This window comes from Chiloscyllium punctatum, chromosome 18 (assembly GCF_047496795.1).
Source record: "Chiloscyllium punctatum isolate Juve2018m chromosome 18, sChiPun1.3, whole genome shotgun sequence".
In the NCBI taxonomy this organism is placed as follows: Eukaryota; Metazoa; Chordata; class Chondrichthyes; order Orectolobiformes; family Hemiscylliidae; genus Chiloscyllium; species Chiloscyllium punctatum.
In genome coordinates, this window is record NC_092756.1 from 73,117,147 (window position 1) to 73,135,400 (window position 18,254).

At 46.5% G+C, this 18,254-nt stretch overlaps 2 non-coding genes across 2 annotated transcripts; both read left to right on the top strand.

Moving 5' to 3' along the window:
• The first annotated feature begins 2,096 nt into the window (after positions 1 to 2,096).
• On the top strand, positions 2,097 to 2,169 carry trnar-ccu (transfer RNA arginine (anticodon CCU)). Its single transcript has one exon. It is a non-coding gene; the product is annotated as a tRNA-Arg (tRNA).
• A 5,654-nt stretch (positions 2,170 to 7,823) lies between these two features.
• trnar-ccu (transfer RNA arginine (anticodon CCU)) lies at positions 7,824 to 7,896 on the top strand. Its single transcript has one exon. It is a non-coding gene; the product is annotated as a tRNA-Arg (tRNA).
• Positions 7,897 to 18,254: the final 10,358 nt, after the last annotated feature.

An 18,254-nucleotide genomic window follows, 5' to 3' on the forward strand; every position in this document is an offset into this window, starting at 1 on the left:
GGTTAAAGCGTCGCGACGCTGGGTAGCGTAAGGAGTACTGAATATTTAAGTCCCTGAAACGCTTCTTCGCCTCGCCGAATGCCTTCCTCTTTCGGACCAGAGCTGGGGAAAAGTCCTGGAATAACATGATCTTGAATCCTTTATAGATCATAGCTTGGGGTTTTTTTCCAAGATTTCTAGAAGCTTCCAGGAGTATCTGCCTCTCCCTATAGTTCTGCAGCCGGAACAGGACCGGGCGTGGGCGCTGGTTCGAGCCGGGCCCACGTATTGTGACCCAGTAGGCCCATTCTACCCTTCCCTGGCCTGATCCAGCTTCCAGATTTAAAAGCTGTGGCAGCCACTGCTCCAGGAATGCTGTAAGCTGGCCTTCCTCTTTCCGTTTGGGAAGGCCCAGCAAACGAATATTTTTCCGATGACCTCGATTATCGAGGTCATCAATGTAATTCTCTAAGGTCCGGACTCGCTGTTCGAGAGTCCGGACCTGATCCACGGCCGATTGCGCTGTAGTTTCGGAGGTCGCGGCCTTTAACTCTGCCCCTCCGACTCGGCGCTCAATTTCCTGGATGTCTCAGTCGTGCTTCTGCAGCGCGGCCGAGAGTGAGTCCCATCGATTTTGGGACTCCTCGATAAAGGCGTCGATCTTCGCGTCCAGTTTAGAGATCATCTCCACAAGACCTGTTACTGTAGGTAAGTCCCCCGGGGCGGCTGTGGACGTCTCTGCTGCAGCTGAAGAGGGAGAGGGTGGGGCAGGGGGTCCTGCTTGCTGAGAGCTGCGGGCTCCCTTCCCTTTGGTCATCTTTAAGAAATATTAGACTATTTAAATGTAATGACTGGATTAGTGGTGCTGGAAGAGCACAGCAGTTCAGGCAGCATCCAACGAGCAGCGAAATCGACGTTTTGGGCAAAAGCCCTTCATCAGGAATAGCAACTAGTTAAATTTAACAGGTATTATAAATGATTTGGTGAGTGTGGTGGGGGTGGGTGACCCACTTTACCAAAGTCTTGGGAAGAGCACTATAGACACAGACTTGCTGGGTCGCCACCATCTTGGATCCCCCCAACGTGATTTTATTAACAAAGTCTTGAAACAGTTTGTAACATCATTTGGAAATGCATACAAAGGTTCTAAATCAGTTGTGTACAGTCTATGCAGAGAGAAAAGAACCAACAAACCATTGGAATATTGACATTTCTCAAACCTTCTGTATCGTTGTGGAAAGAAAGGCATTTTGTACTTGGGCAGAAAACGATCTCTGTTCAGTGTCAGGCACCAAGAGGGTCTGAGAACTGAAAAGAGGATGTGATCATTTGTCAGAAAGACCTGAGACTGTGTTGTTTTCCTGTTACACCTTAGCAGCAGCTGCCTGAATCTTTAGTGCGTCCCTCAGTGTGTTGTCACAGATCTGGGAGTGTGCTTGGCTGTCACACTCATTTGAGGTCAACTGTTTCCAGTGGTCTGTCAATATAGTGCCCTCGTGGCCTAATGGCTATGGCACTGGCCTCTGAAAGCTGGGATTTCATTTTTAAGCCTGGTCTTTGCAGTGGCTGATTTTCATCCCATGTCAACTTCATCTCAATCCAAATTGACTGGATTTTTTAACTACTCTGTTAAAAATCATTGTGCCTATGTTGAGATCATGGCAAATGCTGTTAAATAGAAACTTTCACAAGGTAATTCCAGGATTTGGGAGATCTTGGGGTGCATTGTCTGAAAGAGACAGCACAGCCACAATGGTCTGAATGCCCGCTAAGATTCTGTTGATTTGTCCTCAATGCAGCTTTTTGCAACATCTCCACTTCCAACTTCCCCAGTTCCTGCAAATATCTTGAAAGTGCTGCACAAAATAACATTGAGCCCTTTGCTATTTTCCTGTCTGCTCCATTTTCCGCAGACTTGAGATGTGCAAAATTGGAGTTTGGTTGATTTCTCATCTGTCCATTTGGGGAGAAATGGGAGGCGGGATCAATTTATCAAGCAGCCAACAATGTGGCATGAGATGGAAGGGGTAAGAACCAATTAGTGAGAGCACAACACACAGAAACACACACAATGAGAGGTCAGGATGCAGTACTTAAAGGCTGCCATGGCAGTTGTGGCCCCAGTGGCCTAATGGATAAGGCACTGGCCTCCTAAGCCAGGGATTGTGGGTTCAAGTCCCATCTGGGGTATCTCTGTCGCTTATCCTCTATTTCTGACCTATTTTGGAAGAAACCCCATCTCCACATTCAGTTGATGGTCAGTGGTATCCAACATGATCTTGCACAAGATTTTCGGGGATCTGCAGGATTGAATGTTGAAGGTGGTGATCAAGGGACTGCTGTTTCTGGATGGGGACGAGATTCCTGAGAGTGCGGTTGGAGAGGTTGCTTTTGGAAGCCAGCTCTCATCACACTCTCATCAACAAACCAACCCTTCAACACCGATCCCTCCAGAACATCGGATATTACTGACAGCGAATACCCTTGCCAACGTTTATAGGTGCACCATCGACAGCATTCTATCTGGATGTATCACTACCTGGTATGCTGAAAATGTGTTGCTGGAAAAGCGCAGCAGGTCAGGCAGCATCCAAGGAACAGGAGAATCAATGTTTCGGGCATAAGCCCTTCTGCTCACTAGCTGGTATGGCAACTATACTATTCAAGATCGGAGACGGTTACAGAGAGTGGTGAACTCGGCCCAGACAATCACAACCTCTACCATCGGGGAGAAGGTACAGAAGCCTGAACACACACACCAACCGGTTTTGAAACAGTTTCTACCCTACTGTTGTTAGAATACCGAACGGTCTCACAGACTCTTAGTATTCGCATGTACCTGTGTTTTTGTTCCTGCTGCTGTTTCCCTATTATTTACTTATCTATGCTACTTAACTCTGTGAGCTGCCTGTATTGCTCACAAGACAAACTTTTCACTGTGCCTGTCATTACTTGCAAATCAAATATTTTCAATGAATCTTCCACCTTTAGGGTCACTGTTATCTTGGTCCAACTCATTCAATGTAAATATAAATTATTGAGTGTGGAATAACTTTATTTCACCTGCATTTTTTCCTGTTAAATGCCAACAGAACAGTATAGAGGTCAATCAAGCTCAATGTTTGTACAGTTCGATGATCTCAAAGCAGCCATGCAGAGTTTTAAAGACAGCAGGTCAGAGATTAACTTAATTTGAATGGAGATAATGCAGTGAGAGGGTTTTAATTGGAGAGAATGTTTACATTGAAAGTATCCCCAGAAGGGATGTAAACCACAGGCAGTAGCTTAGAAGATCAGAGATGGAGCTGTTAGGTCACTGGGACAACACGTGCTTCTGGGGCCATGTCAGGAGAATTGATCCCCTCAACCTTGGTTGTGTTCATGTCAGAACAATGCTGCACTCTCCCAACATTTATGTTCACCAACATTTCACGAGTTTCATCCCACCATCAAACTCACCATAGACTACTGTTTAGTATCTGTCTCATTCTTGGACACATGCATCTCCATCAAGGATGGGCACCACAGCACCTCACTCAACCACAAACCCACCCTCAACATATTAAAACAGCCGTCCCCTCTGACCCCCCTGCACTATACACACACACACACATCCTGTCACACAATACACATACACACTCCCACACTCACACCCACACACACACCTTCTCACAGATGTATACCCCATTACACTCAAACACATACACATACACACACTCTCACAGACACTCACACCATCGCCCCCTCCCACGCACACCCAAATGCACACACTCACTCCCCTGCACGCACACACATATACGTTTGTGGGGTGAATTTGTACATTCAGAATTATGTTTTGTTTTGCTCAAAAACTGCATAAAACCATGTCACATTCTATAAATGCCACTTTAGAAACAGAATCAGTCTGACCGAACACTGGGACACAGACAGATTTTAACCTCACATCTTCAATGCATTATCTGAGCTGAGATGGCACCGATTGTTAAAACTCTCTTGAGAATGTAACTTTAACAAAGGTCTGGGATGTACATAACAAGGAACTGAAACTAACATGATCATTCTGAAAGATGAAAGACTTCAGCTCAATTTGTTTAATATTACATGCCATGACACTGGAACCAGTTGGCTTCCTAACAAACCTCAATAGCAATATATGGTTATCATCAGACAAAGCTCCTCCTGAGCTGAGATTTCACCACCTTGTATGGTGGGATTACAGTCCATCTCCCCCACACCATGAACTTGGTGTTCTGGATTCCTACTCCAGGTCTAGCCAAACTAAATTAAACAGCAGCTATCAGCTCCAGAGAACAGTGCAGCTAAGATCAAAGAGTTACAAAGATTCAAGAAGAACCAGTTCCAACCAGACTGTGGGTTGTATATTGGAGAAGTGTCAGCCTGAGACAATCCACTTTATAGCTCCTGGCATGACAACAGTGAAGGGTATTGGTGTGACCCCATTGGATGATGTGACCCCATTGGCCTAAGCCACAGAACATTCTGGAAGATCAGGGAAAAGGAGGAGAGGGACATGCATCTGGATGTCAGTCCCTTCACAAAGCCTTGAACTGCGGTGGTGCTTTGACCATCTGCTCCAAATTGTTCATAAAAGCCCTAGGGTGAGGAGGGCAGGCCATTCAGCCCATCACATTCACACTGGCCCTTTGAAGAGCATTCCATCCAGGCCCAACTGCTATCCTCTCACCCTGCATTCCCCAAAGCCAATCCACTGAACCTGCACATATTTGGACTGTGGGAGGAAACCAAAGCACCCGGAGTACCCCATGGAGAGAATGTGCAAACTCGACACAAACAGACACCCAAGGGAGGAATCAAGGCCCGGTCCCAGACACTGTGAGGCAGCAGTGCTACCCACTGAGCCACCATGCCATTCCCAGGGGAATCTCAACCGGTTTTCAGCCCTTGTGACTGTGCTGTCAATTTTGCCCCAATCCTGCAGATCCCCAAAAGTTTTGTGCAAGATCACATCCCATCAACTGAATGCAGACATTTGCAAAGTAGGTAAGAGCGAAAGGACATACTATGAAAAGTCAGATATCCCAGGTGGGATTTGAACCCACAATCCCTGACTTCGGAAGCCAGTGCTTTATCCATTAGGCCACGGGGGCTACAGACATGACAAATAAAATGGCAGCCTTTAAATACTGCACCCTGACCTCTCATTGTGTGTTTTTCTGAGTTTTATTCTCTCACTGCACTCTGGGGATCCAAGATGGTGGTGTTCTCAGACGATCATGTTGCAGAGCTTCACACCACAGCACAAGGGGGAAGAATTTCTATCCCGCCCAATCCAGACCATCGCGATATCCTGGGACTCTGAAAAGGTTGTGGAGTCCCAGGACATTGTGAAAAATCAACTTACCTGCGTTTTCATCGTCCAGAGATGTTGAAGAAGGGAGGAGCAGTGTCCGGGGCCAGGCCCCCGGCCCAGCCTGCAGGATCCTCGGACTCGATTACCGACCAGGCCCTGGGGAAGGAGCTCGCGAAATCTCGCGAGATGTTGGGGAAGCAGATTAGAGGCGAAGCTGGCCCCGATCTCTATCATGCTGCAGAAGCATGAACAGCAGCTGGGAGACCTGGAAAAGAGGACGGATGAGGTTGAACACACAGTCACAGTGGTGGAAGCTGATACCAGTTCCTCGAAGGGGAAGATCCAAACATCGGAGGCTGAGGGGTGACCTTACAGAGGTTTATAAAATCATGAGGAGCATGAATAGGGTAAACCGCCAAGGTCTTTTCCCTGGGGTGGGGGACTCCAGAACTAGAGGGCTTCGGTTTAGAGTGAGAGGGAAAAGATATAAAAGAGACCTAAGGGGCAACTTTTTCAGGCAGAGGGTGGTGTGTGTGTGTGGCATGAGCTGCCAGAGGAAGTGGTGGAGGCTGGTACAATTACATCGTTTAAAAGGCATCTGGATGGGTATATGAATAGGAAGAGTTTGGAGGGAGATGGGCCGGGTGCTGGAAGGTGGGACTAGATTGGGTTGGGATATCAGTTCAGCATGGACGGGTTGGACCGAGGGTGTGTTTCTGTGCTGTACATCTCTATGACTCGATGACTGGAAGTGTCAGTCTGAGTAAATCCGTTGTCTAGCTCCTGGCAATGTGACCCCATTGGATGATGTGAACCCAGCTCATGACCCCTTTGGCTAAAGCTACAGAACATTCTGGAAGGTCAGGGAAAAGAAGGATATGAACACACACCTGGATGCCAGTCCCTTAGCAAAGCCTTGACTGGGATCTGCAGCAGAGCTCTGACCATCTGCTCCAAGCTTGTTCATAAAAGCCCTAGAGTGAGGGGGACAAGCCATTCAGACCATCAAGTCCACACTCAGTCTCTGAAGAGCATTCCATCCAGTCCCAAACCCATCGAGCCACCATGTCATCCTCAGAGAATCTCAGCAGTTCTTCATCATTGTGGCTCTGCTGTCTCTTTCAGACAATTTCACCCGAATCCTGCAGATCCCCGACAACTTTGTGCAAATTCATGTTGGGCAGCACTTCCCATCAACTGAATGCAGACATGGGGACGTTTAAAATGAAGATGAGAAGTAAAGATGAAAGATGGCAAGCTACGACAGGGTATCCACCCCAGATGGGACTTGAACCCCCAACCCCTGCCTGAAGATACCAATGCTGTACCCATTAGGTCACTGGGACTACGTTTGTGCTGTGAAACTGGCAGCCTTTAAATACTGCACCCTGATGGCTCATATTGTGTTTTTCTCAGTTTATACTCTCACTGATTGTTTTTTACAACTTCCATCTCATGCTAAAAAATTGGTTGCTTGATGAATTGATCCCATTTCCCATTTGTCCCCAAACGGACAGACAAGAAATCCACCAAACTCCAACTTTGCACAACTCAAGTCTGAGGAAAATGGAGCAGACAGGAATATAGCAAAGGGCACAATATTATTTTGTGCAGCACTTTCAAGATATTTGCAGTTACTGGGGAAGGAGAAAGTGGAGATGTTGCAAAAAGCTGCATTGAAGAGAAATCAACAGAATGTTAGCGGGCATTCAGCCCATTGTGGCTGTGCTGTCTCTTTTCAGATTTCCAGCATTCACAGCATTTAGCTTTTATTGGAGAGCTTGCCATTTCACTTGGCAATGAAAAACGTTTTGTGATTTACACATGAAATAACTGAAACCAACCTGGTCATTCGAAAAGATGAGAGACTTCACACACAATCCAGATGTTTTCAATATATAATTTCAGTGACATCACACTGTACACTTTTTCCATAAATTCTGTGTCTTACAATCTTATACTCCACAACCACCTGACGAAGCAGCAGCGCTCCGAAAGCTAGTACTTTGAGATAATCCTGTTGGACTACAACCTGTTGTTGTCTGATTTTTAATGATGTTTAGTAGAAACTTGCACAAGGTAATTCCAGGATTTGGGAGATCTTGGGGTGAATTGTCTGAAAGAGACAGCACAGCCAAAATGGGCTGAATGCCTGCTAAGATCCTGTTGAATTGTCCTCAATGCAGATTTTTGCAACATCTCCACTTTCTCCTTCCCCACTAACTGCAAATATCTTGAAAGTGCTGCACACAATAACATTGAACCTTTTGCTATTTTCCTGACTGCTCCATTTTCCTCAGTCTTGAGTTGTGCAAAGTTGGAGTTTGGTTGATTTCTCATCTGTCCGTTTGGGGACAAATGGGAAGCGGGATCAATTTATCAAGCAGCCAATTTTTTAGCATGAGATGGAAGTTGTAAAAGACAATCAGGAAGCACACAACACTCAGAAACACACATGATGAGAGGTCAGGGTGCATTATTCACCAGCTGCCATCGGCAACTGTGTGGTTGTGCCCCAGTGGCCTAATGGATGAGGCACTGGCCTCCTAAGCCAGGGATTGTGGGTTCAATTCCCACCTGGGGTGTTTCTGTGGTTTATCCTTTATTTCCAATCTATTTTGGAAAAATCCCCATCTCTGCATTCAGTTGATGCTCAGTGGTCACCAACATGATCTTGCACAAGATTTTCGAGGATCTGCAGGATTGAATGTTGAAGGTGGTGATCAAGTGGCTGCTGTTTCTGGATGGGGACGAGATCCCTGAGAGTGCGGATAGAGAGGTTGCTTTTGGAAGCCAGCTCTCATCACACTCTCATCAACCAACCAACCCTTCAACACTGATCCCTCCAGAACATCGGATATTACTGACAGCAAAAACCCCTGCCAACGTTTATAGGTGCACCATCGACAGCATTCTGTCTGGATGTATCACTACCTGGTTTGGCAACTGTACCAATCAAGATTGGAGACGGTTACAGAGAGTGGTGAACTCGGCCCAGACAATCACAAAGGCCAACCTCCCATCTATAGAATCCATCTCCCAGGCCCACTGTCAAGGAAAGGTCTCCAGCATTCTCAAAGATCCATCCCACCCTGGCAATGTTTTTCTACAACCTCTACCATCGGGGAGAAGGTACAGAAGCCTGAACACACGCACAAACCGGTTTTGAAACAGTTTCTACCCTACTGTTGTTAGAATACTGAACGGTCTCACAAACTCTTAGTATTCGCCTGGACCTGTGTTGTTGTTCCTGCTGCTGTTTCCCTATTATTTACTTATCTATGTTACTGAACTCTGTGAGCTGCCTGTGTTGCTCACAAGAAAAAACTTTTCACTGTGTCTATCATTACTTGCAAACCAATTATTTTCAATGAATCTTCCACCTTTAGGGTCACTGTTATCTTGGTCCAACTCATTCAATGTAAATATAAATTATTGAGTTTGGAATAACTTTATTTCACCTGCATTTTTTCCTGTTAAATACCAACAGGACAGTATAGGGGTCAAGCAAGCTCAATGTTTGTACAGCCAACATTGAAGGAATGGTCCCAGAAAGACAAGAACAAATGGGTCAATGCTAATTCCTGCATCAGTGAGGAAACGAACAACAGATGAGGCGACTGTGGGGAAACAGACATTTGACTGTTTAATTTCAGATCAATGAATCTTCGAATGTGACTGCATATACTGAAGCCCATCATGTCTATGCTGTCTCTTTGGGAGAGCTGAGAAATTAATTCCACTCCCTTTCGCTCCAGTTCATCAAACATTTGTTGCCACATGGATCAAACTGACTTGGAAATGTTTTAATTCCATGATCTCAAAGCAGCCATGTAGAGTTTTAAAGACATTAGGTCAGAGATTAACTTAATTTGAATGGAGATAATGCAGTGAGAGGGTTTTAATTGGAGAGAATGTTTAAATTGAAAGTATCCCCAAAAGGGATGTAAACCACAGGCAGTAGCTTAGAAGATCAGAGATGGAGCTGTTCGGTCACTGGGACAACACGTGCTTCTGGGGCCATGTCAGGAGAATTGATCCCCTCAACCTTGGTTGTGTTCATGTCAGAACAATGCTGCACTCTCCCAACGTTTATGTTCACCAACATTTCACGAGTTTCATCCCAGCATCAAACTCACCATGGACTACTGTTTAGTATCTGTCTCATTCTTGGACACATGCATCTCCATCAAGGATGGACACCACAGCATCTCACTCAACCACAAACCCACCCTCAACATATTAAAACAGCCGTCCCCTCTGTACAAGCCGTACACTTACACAGGATCTGTTCAGGTGAGGGGGGAATGTGAGGGGCACTGGGAAGTACACAAGGATGCCCTGATAAGGATGTGATACGATGCTTAACTCATCAATCGCCAGTTCTGACATGCCCCAGGGAGAAACTGCAATGACCTCCTCAGGAGACAGACACGAGCTGCAACCAACAGGGTACCCTTCATTGTCCAGTACTTACCAGGAGCTGAGAAACTACGTCACATTCTCCACAGCCTGCAACACATTATCGATGAGGATGAGCACCTCGCCAAGACCTTCCCCACCCCTCCACTTCTCACCTTTAAACACCCACCAAACCTTAAACAGACCATTGTTCACAGCAAACTGCCCGGCCTTCAGGACAACACCAAACAACCCTGTCACAGCAGACACTGTAAAACGTGTCAGAGTGTCGCCATGGATACCGCCATTACACATGGGGACATCTCCCACCATGTACGCGGCAGGTACTCATGTGACTTGGACAATGTTGTCTATCTCATACGCTGCAGGGAAGGATGCCCAATGTATGGTACATTGGCGAGACCGAGCAGAGGCTACGGCAACAGATGAATGGGCACCGCGTAACAATCACCAAACAGAGGTGTTCCCTCCCAGTCGGAGATCACTTCAACGATCAGGGACTTTCAACCTCGATCCTTCAGGTAACTATCCACCAAGGTGGACTTTGGGACAGGCTACAACGAAAAGTGGCCGAGCAGAGGCTGATAACCACGTTTGGTACCCATGAGGATGGCCTCAACTGGGACCTTGGGTTCATGTCACACTACAGCTGACCCCACTACATACACACACACACACACACACACACACACACACACACTCACACACACACACACACACACACACACACACACACACACACACACACACACTCATCCTGTCACACAATACACATACACACTCCCACACTCACACCCACACACACACCTTTTCACAGATGTATACCCCATTACACTCAAACACATACACATACACACACTCTCACAGACACTCACATCATCGCCCCATCCCACGCACACCCAAATGCACACACTCACTCGGTCTCCCCTGCACGCACACACATATACGTTTGTGGGGTGAATTTGTACGTTCAGAATTATCTTTAGTTTTTCTCAAAAACTGCATAAAACCATGTAAGATTCTATAAATGCCACTTTAGAAATAGAATCAGTTTGAGCGAACATTGGGACACAGACAGATTTTAATCCCACATCTTCAATGCATTATCTGAGCTGAGATGGCACCGATTGTTAAAACTCTCTTGAGAATGTAACTTTAACAAAGGTCTGGGATGTACATAACAAGGAACTGAAACGAACATGATCATTCTAAAAGATGAAAGACTTCAGCTCAATTTGTTTAATATTACATGCCATGACACTGCAATCCTGTTGCTAAAACTTCAGTGTTTTACTATCCTGCTCCACAACCACATGATGAAAAAGCAGTGCATCGAAGGCTAGTGTTTCCCAATAAACCTGTTGGACTATAACCTGGTGCTGTCTAATTTGTAACGTTGTCCGACCCAGTCTAACACCGGCTCCTCCAAATCATAACCTTTATGTCAATGACTGGTGCGTTTTGGATGATCATGTAAAACATAATAATAGAAACCATCCAAAGTTGGGACTTGATGTTTTCAAGTCATTACACTATGACTTTTTCCCTGGCAGTTTACTCCATTGTGGGATTGTTTTTATTCATTTCTAGGGCGTGAACATTGCTGGCTAGATCAACATTTATTGCCTCTCCCTCGTTTCCCCTGAAAGGTGATGGGGAGCTATCTTTTTGAACCACTGCAATCCATGTGCTGCCTGTATCTCCTTTCGAACTGATTGAAGATTTAACAGGAGGGAGTCGGCCATTTTGGATTTGTTCCATTCATTTACATCACTTGTATGACCCATTGATATTTTACTTGTACATTCTGTGTCTGATGCCTCCTCTCTCATTACACCTGATGAAGGAGCAATGCTCCGAAAGCTCGTGTTTTCAAATAAACCTGTTGGACTATAACCTGGTGTGGTGTGATTTTTGACCATTTGTTGGAGGTAAACCTACAATGAATCAATGGAGGGTGTTCCAGGATTGTGACCGAGCTACAGGGAAGGAATGCGATATGTTTCTGACTAGGCCAGCGTTTATTGCCCAGAGGGTGAGTCAACCACATTGCTGTGGGTCTGTAGTCTCACCAGGTTTTCTTCCTGAAAGGAGAATATGGAACCAGTTAGGTTCCTAACAAACCTCAATAGCAATATATGGTTATCATCAGACAAAGCTCCTCCTGAGCTGAGATTTCACCACCTTGTATGGTGGGATTACAGTCCATCTCCCCCACCCCATGAACTTGGTGTTCTGGATTCCTACTCCAGGTCTGGCACTGCACCACCATCTCCCCTTATTAACTGGAATTGATATCAAACAGACACAGGGTGCTGATCAGAGTTCATGTTTAAAAACATAACAGCCCAAATGGAATATCAACTCACAACCCCTGGCTTTGAACATGGACACCCTCTTCATGATGCATCTGAGGTGAGATACCATGTTAGACATCCACGGCAATTGATAGCTCTGTCTTTGGTTGTGCTCCGAAGATCTTAAAAATTCGGTAATTCAGCTCCTCGAGCCTGCTTTGTCATTCCACACGATCATGGCTGATCTCATCTCGGTCTCAACTCCACTTTCCTACCTGCTCTCCATAACACTTCAACCCAACTACAGCCTGCATGTAGTGATCCCTTTTCATGGCACAAGGCACTTCACAGGATCCACATTCAGGAAACCATTACACATGGACCGAAACCTTGGCCAAAGAGAGGAACACCTTGAGATCCTGAGACCCCAAGGTAGAGGGGTGGAGATCTTTACAGAGTGACTTCCAGAGGGTACCATCCAGGCACAGACAGTGATGTCCAAGCAATGAATAACAGGAAGCCAATCTGGCCTTTTCTTTCCTGAATTATTCTTGTTGCCATTCTTTCCGAACGAAACAACATTGGGTATTCTGCAGTCCTCTGGGAATTCTCCTGGGACTATAAAGGATACAAATATTTTGTACAAATCCGTAGCAATTTCCACACCTGCCTCTTTCAGGATTCTATGATAGATTCCATCAGGTCTTGGGGACTTGTCTACCTTAATGCTTTTCAAAACACCCAACACCTCCTTTTTAATATTGATATGCTCTAGAATATCAATATACAAGACTCACCATCCACCATGTCATAGAGTCATAGAGATGTACAGCATGGAAACAGACCCTTCGCTCCAACCCGTCCATGCCGCCCACATATCCTAATCTAATCCCGTCCCATTCGCCCACACTGGGCCCATATCCCTCTCGACCCTTCCTATCCATATCAGTGAGCAGTGTAGGTTTCTTCCCTCCCGCCCTCCTGACCATGTACTCACTTTCTTTGTCTGATTTTCTTCCTTTTAAAAGTGCCGTTGTTTTGAGGTTTTTTTCTCCAAAGTTGCAGAATAAAACAGTAATTGCTGCTCCTGGAATTTGAGGAAATCACCCCCAACACCTAAAATGCCTCAAAAAAGGGGCAGCTCTTACAGTCACAACTTTTTCCCGTCCTCCATCTTGGACTACCCAGAATCCTTTGGAAATACCAATGCACTTTATTCATTAAGAACCTCACCCACTTCCTCCGGCTCCATGTGTAAATTCCCTCCTTTGCTCTGAGAAGACATACCCTTTCCCTGGTGACCTGTTGCTTATTATCCCTCTGTAAAATGCCTTGGAGGTTCCTTAATCCTGTTTTCCATAAACATCGCATGGTCCCTTCAAATTCTCTATTTCCGAGTTTGAGTTCATTCCTGTTATCTCCAGGGCTCTGTCTGTCTTCAGTTTCTTGAACCTTACTTATACCTTCTCCCTCTTTCTGCCGAAGACTTAACATCATAACACGTCTGAACAGGTCAACGAAATATATCGACAGGAACCATCGACAGCATCAACCTGCATTTATTGAGTTATCTTTCAAAACCAATTCAGTGCAATTGAAATACTGTGTGGTATCACTCACTGTAATAAACACTCTCCTTGAATAAGCTGAAGAGAAAGTAATGGCAAATTATAAAATTACCAAAATAATGCATGACAATGGTTCTTAAATATATGTTTATAAATTACTCTACAGATACTGAAAGAAATTAAATAAGGAGGAACAAATATCATGGACAATTAACCATACATTTCGCAATATTTCACTTTCACTGTAGAATTGTAGTTTTAAGATCAAACTTGTTCTGAAGTTGATCAGATCTCACCCCATCTAATACTGATCTTTTATACCTTTCTCCCCAAACTTGAGGTGAGAATTCATATGTTTCAGAGGATTGCCTTATTTGATGAGCTGTTCCTTGATATATAATAAGTATAATCCCACAGACATTGTCATGATTGCACCTTGTCTAAAGTCTGAATCAAATCATTCAATAGCAGACAATTTCCAAGAGGTTAATGATCAAAAGTCCCATTCAATGTTTTCAAGTCTCCACTATTCTTACGTAAAAAAATTATACAAAAGATAAATCCCACAAATGCTGGAAATCTGCAATAAAATCAGGAAATATTGACATGCAGCTCAGGTAGCACCTTTGTCCACCCCAGTCTAACACCGGCTCCTCCAAAACATTTAAAAGGCATCTGGATGGGGGTATATGAACAGGGTGGGTTTAGAGGGATATGGGCCAATTGCTGGCAAGTCGGACTAGATTAATTCAGGATATCAGGTCGGCATAGACGAGTTGGACCAAAGGGTCTGTTTCTGTGCTGTATAACTCTAAGACTCTGTAACATTTAAAAGGCAGCTGGATGGAGACATGAATAAGAAGGCTTCAGAGGGATATGGACCAAATGCTGGTTTGTGGGACTAGATAACTTTCCGATATCTGGTTGGCATGGACGAGTTGGAGCGAAGGATCTGTACAACTCTGTGACTCTGTAAGTGTAAGCTTTCTTGGGAGATTTTGACTTTTGTTACAGAGCCTTTTTAAATGACTGGGACATTTTAATTTGTGCTTATTTGGTTTAATTGGTTTCTTTTAATTTGTTTTCAGAGTCGTGTAAGGAGACTTCTGAAAAGTAGGCTGTCAGTAGGTTAGAAGATGGAATAGGTTATGCTGCATTCTGCAATTACAGCAATGATGATGTGCCAAGTGTAATACTTCAACTGGCTTGGCATTGATTTATTGGTTAGTGCTCTTCGCATCTTCAGTTGAGAGTGAAAGCATATATCTTGGGAGGATATTTAATTGCTCTAAAGATACCACGTATCTGAAAGTTCCCTGCAGTTAATAGATCAATGGGACAGGAATTACCTATTATATCACAAAGTAAGTCTGTTTCTCTCTGCTGAACTTCTACTCAGCTAAAGATTGACTCTGCCTGTTGTGTGACATGGCTTTTAATTTCCACTGATCAACCAGATGAACATTCGTAACACAATGTAATTAAACTCAACTTTCCTTCAGTATTCTTGTTGGTGATGCAGACAAAGGGGGACAAAATTTGGTTTGCGGTTCAACTTGATTTTATTAACAAAATATTAAAACAGATTGTCAGCATTTCCCAAATTCCCACAATCTTTACTCTCTCTCCAGCTCTATCCATCTGAGAAAGGATATTAACTGGAACAATCCATGTTGGGCCATTGGAATCATTTCAACTCCCCCTCCCACTCTGCCGAGGACATGGAGGTCCTGGGCCTCCTTCACTGCCGCTCCCTCACCACCAGACGCCTGGAGGAAGAACGCCTCATCTTCCGCCTTGGAACACTTCAACCCCAGGGCATCAATGTGGACTTCAACAGTTTCCTCATTTCCCCTTCCCCCACCTCACCCTCGTTCCAAACATCCAGCTCAGCACTGTCCCCATGACTTGTCCGGACTTTTCCTACCTGCCTATCTCCTTTTCCACCTATCCACTCCACCCTCTCCTCCCTGACCTATCACCTTCATCCCCTCCCCCACTCACCCATTGTACTCGATGCGACTCTCTCCCCACCCCCACTCTCCTCTAGCTGATCACTCCACGCTTCAGGCTCACTGCCTTTATTCCTGATGAAGGGCTTTTGCCCGAAACGTCGATTTCGAAGCTCCTTGGATGCAACCTGAACTGCTGTGCTCTTCCAGCACCACTAATCCAGAAATTGGAATCTCCTTCCTGTCCCGATATAGGGCTGGTTCTCTTCCACAAAGGGGGGGGGGTCTCGCAATTTCGGGCAGATCTTTCTACTGAGGCAGGAAACGATTTCTCTTCATTCTGAGGCACCAAGAGGGTCTGAGAAATGAAGGGACAATGTCATAACTGGTCAGAGAGGCCTTAGACAGTGTTCTTTAACTGTTACACCTTGACAGTAGCTGCTCCATACTTTGAGGTCAACACTTTCCACAGGGAGTCCAAGGTGGAAGGGCTAGGGGCCTAATGGATAAGGCATTGGCTTCCTTCAGCTGGTAATTGTTGGTTCAAGTCCCATCTGGGGTGCTTGGGTTTTAAGCCTGGGCCTTGTTGCTGATTTTCATTTCATGTCAACTTCATCTCAATCCATGCTGACTGAATTTTTCACGCTGATTGATGATGTCACTTCCGCCCCATCATGGCCACTCCCACAACCACTTCCAACCTTCACAATTCCTCATGCATCACACGTGACATCACTTCCGCCCTTCACATCATCGCTGATGCCACATGCTCAGTGACTTCCGCCACCCCGACTGCCCTGGTCACCACCACTTCCGCCACTCCCCTGCATTCTACTGACGTGCCCCCCCACAGAACCCACTGTCACTATCCCCACCCCCCAGAACCCCGAGGGGAACACTACCCCTGCTCATGACTCCACCCCCATTCGCCCCACCATCACACCCACTCCAGTTACAGGTTCCGCCCTGGACAGGACTGCTCCGAGTGCTGTCTCACAGGAGTCGAGTGTTGGTCATAAACCAGCTGGTGCCTGCCATGCTGTGGTCCCGGCTGGTCACTTTGGTCCCTCCTCCTGGTTTTGTCGCTGACATCCAGAGAATGTTGGTTCACTTCTTCTGGGACAAAAAGATGCACTGGGTCACTGCGCAGGTCCTGAGTCTCCATATTGAGGGGGGCGGTCAGTCGCTGGTGTGCGTTCACACCCAGGTAGCGACGTTCCACCTTCAGACCTTGCAGCGATACCTTTACATTGAGCCTCCCCCTCGGCGGGGTGCCCTGGCGACGTATTTTTTCCACCAGGTGCGTAACCTCAACTACGAGACTCAGCTCCTGTTCAGGGACCGTGATGGTTTGGAGGTCACTCTCAGGACACTGCCTGTCTTTTACCAGGACCTGCTCACGGTCTGGAACATGGTCGAATCGCGTCACGCCTACCCTCCGGCAGGAGTAACGGCTGTCGTCAGGGAGACGTTGCTCAGGAATCCGCACCTCCGTACTCGTGGGTTCGAGTGACTGTCGGAGGGGAGGGCCGTGACTGTGAGGGTGACCAGGGTCGGGGACGTGCTGGATGGTGGGGGCCTGGGCTGGACGCTGCCGCAGGATATAGCGAGCAGGGCAGCGGTAGACGTCCGGTACGTGGCCACCACCATCCGACACCTTAAAACGACGGTGCTCAGACCCCACGTAGTGCCCCAGTTGGAGGATGCTCAGGTGTGCGGTGGGATCCCGTCTGCACTCACTCCTGCCCGGACGGAATTTCACATTGGCCCCAGGGTCCTGTACTTCCTGCGGGAGCCTGTGCCCCACAACCTGAGCTGTCTCCGGAGTTTTAGTTTTGTCCCTTTCAGGGGTGTATCACAGAGGGCCCTGTACAGACTGCTGCTGCACACCCTCATCCACCTCCCGGACACACCCTGGCGTGCCCATTTACCACCGGGCGGTGGGGATCATCCCCAGTGAAGGGCTCTCTACATGGGAGTCCTCCCCCTTTCTCACGGGGATCTGGGGTGGAGGGTATTGCACGCGGCAGTCCACAGATTGTGGTGGTTCACGGACTCCCAGCCCAACTGCTTGTTCTGTGGTGCTGTGGAGTCCATGGAACAGGGCGCTTGCACTCCCTTTTTAGCTTTCTGGGAAACCTTCTCCTCCGTTTCTGGTTGGACTTCAGCCCCACACTCCCCATCATTGGGCACCCAGTGCCGAGGGGGGAGGGTTGGTCAGAGGATCTCCTCGTGGGTCTGCTCCTGGGCCTGGCCAAACTGGTTGTTCGGGTCAATCGCCTGACCCTCTTCCGTGGTTACATTCGAGCCCGGGTGTCCCTGGAGAAGGAGCACGCAGTGTCTACCAACATCCTTGAGCTGTTCAGAGAGTGCCCTCCCCCTCACTGTTTGGTCACACAGCATTGCCCTTTGATGCTTGTCACTGGCCACTCGGGTGTTTCCTTTCTTCCTGGTGGTGGGAATTGAATAAAGATTTGTACATCTGTTGTCTTTCACTGTGTCTCACACCTGCACACACACAACATGGGTGCTGGGAAAATATAAGCACTACCACAGTTAGGCAGCAGTGCGGGGGTAAAGAGAAAAACATATATAACCAGGAGATTCAGAATCCCCTCAGTCCAGGGCACTGACTCTGTGCTGGCTGAGCCACAGTCAGTGTGTTTGTGCAAAACAAAACAAAACTTAAAAGCTGCCATTTTAA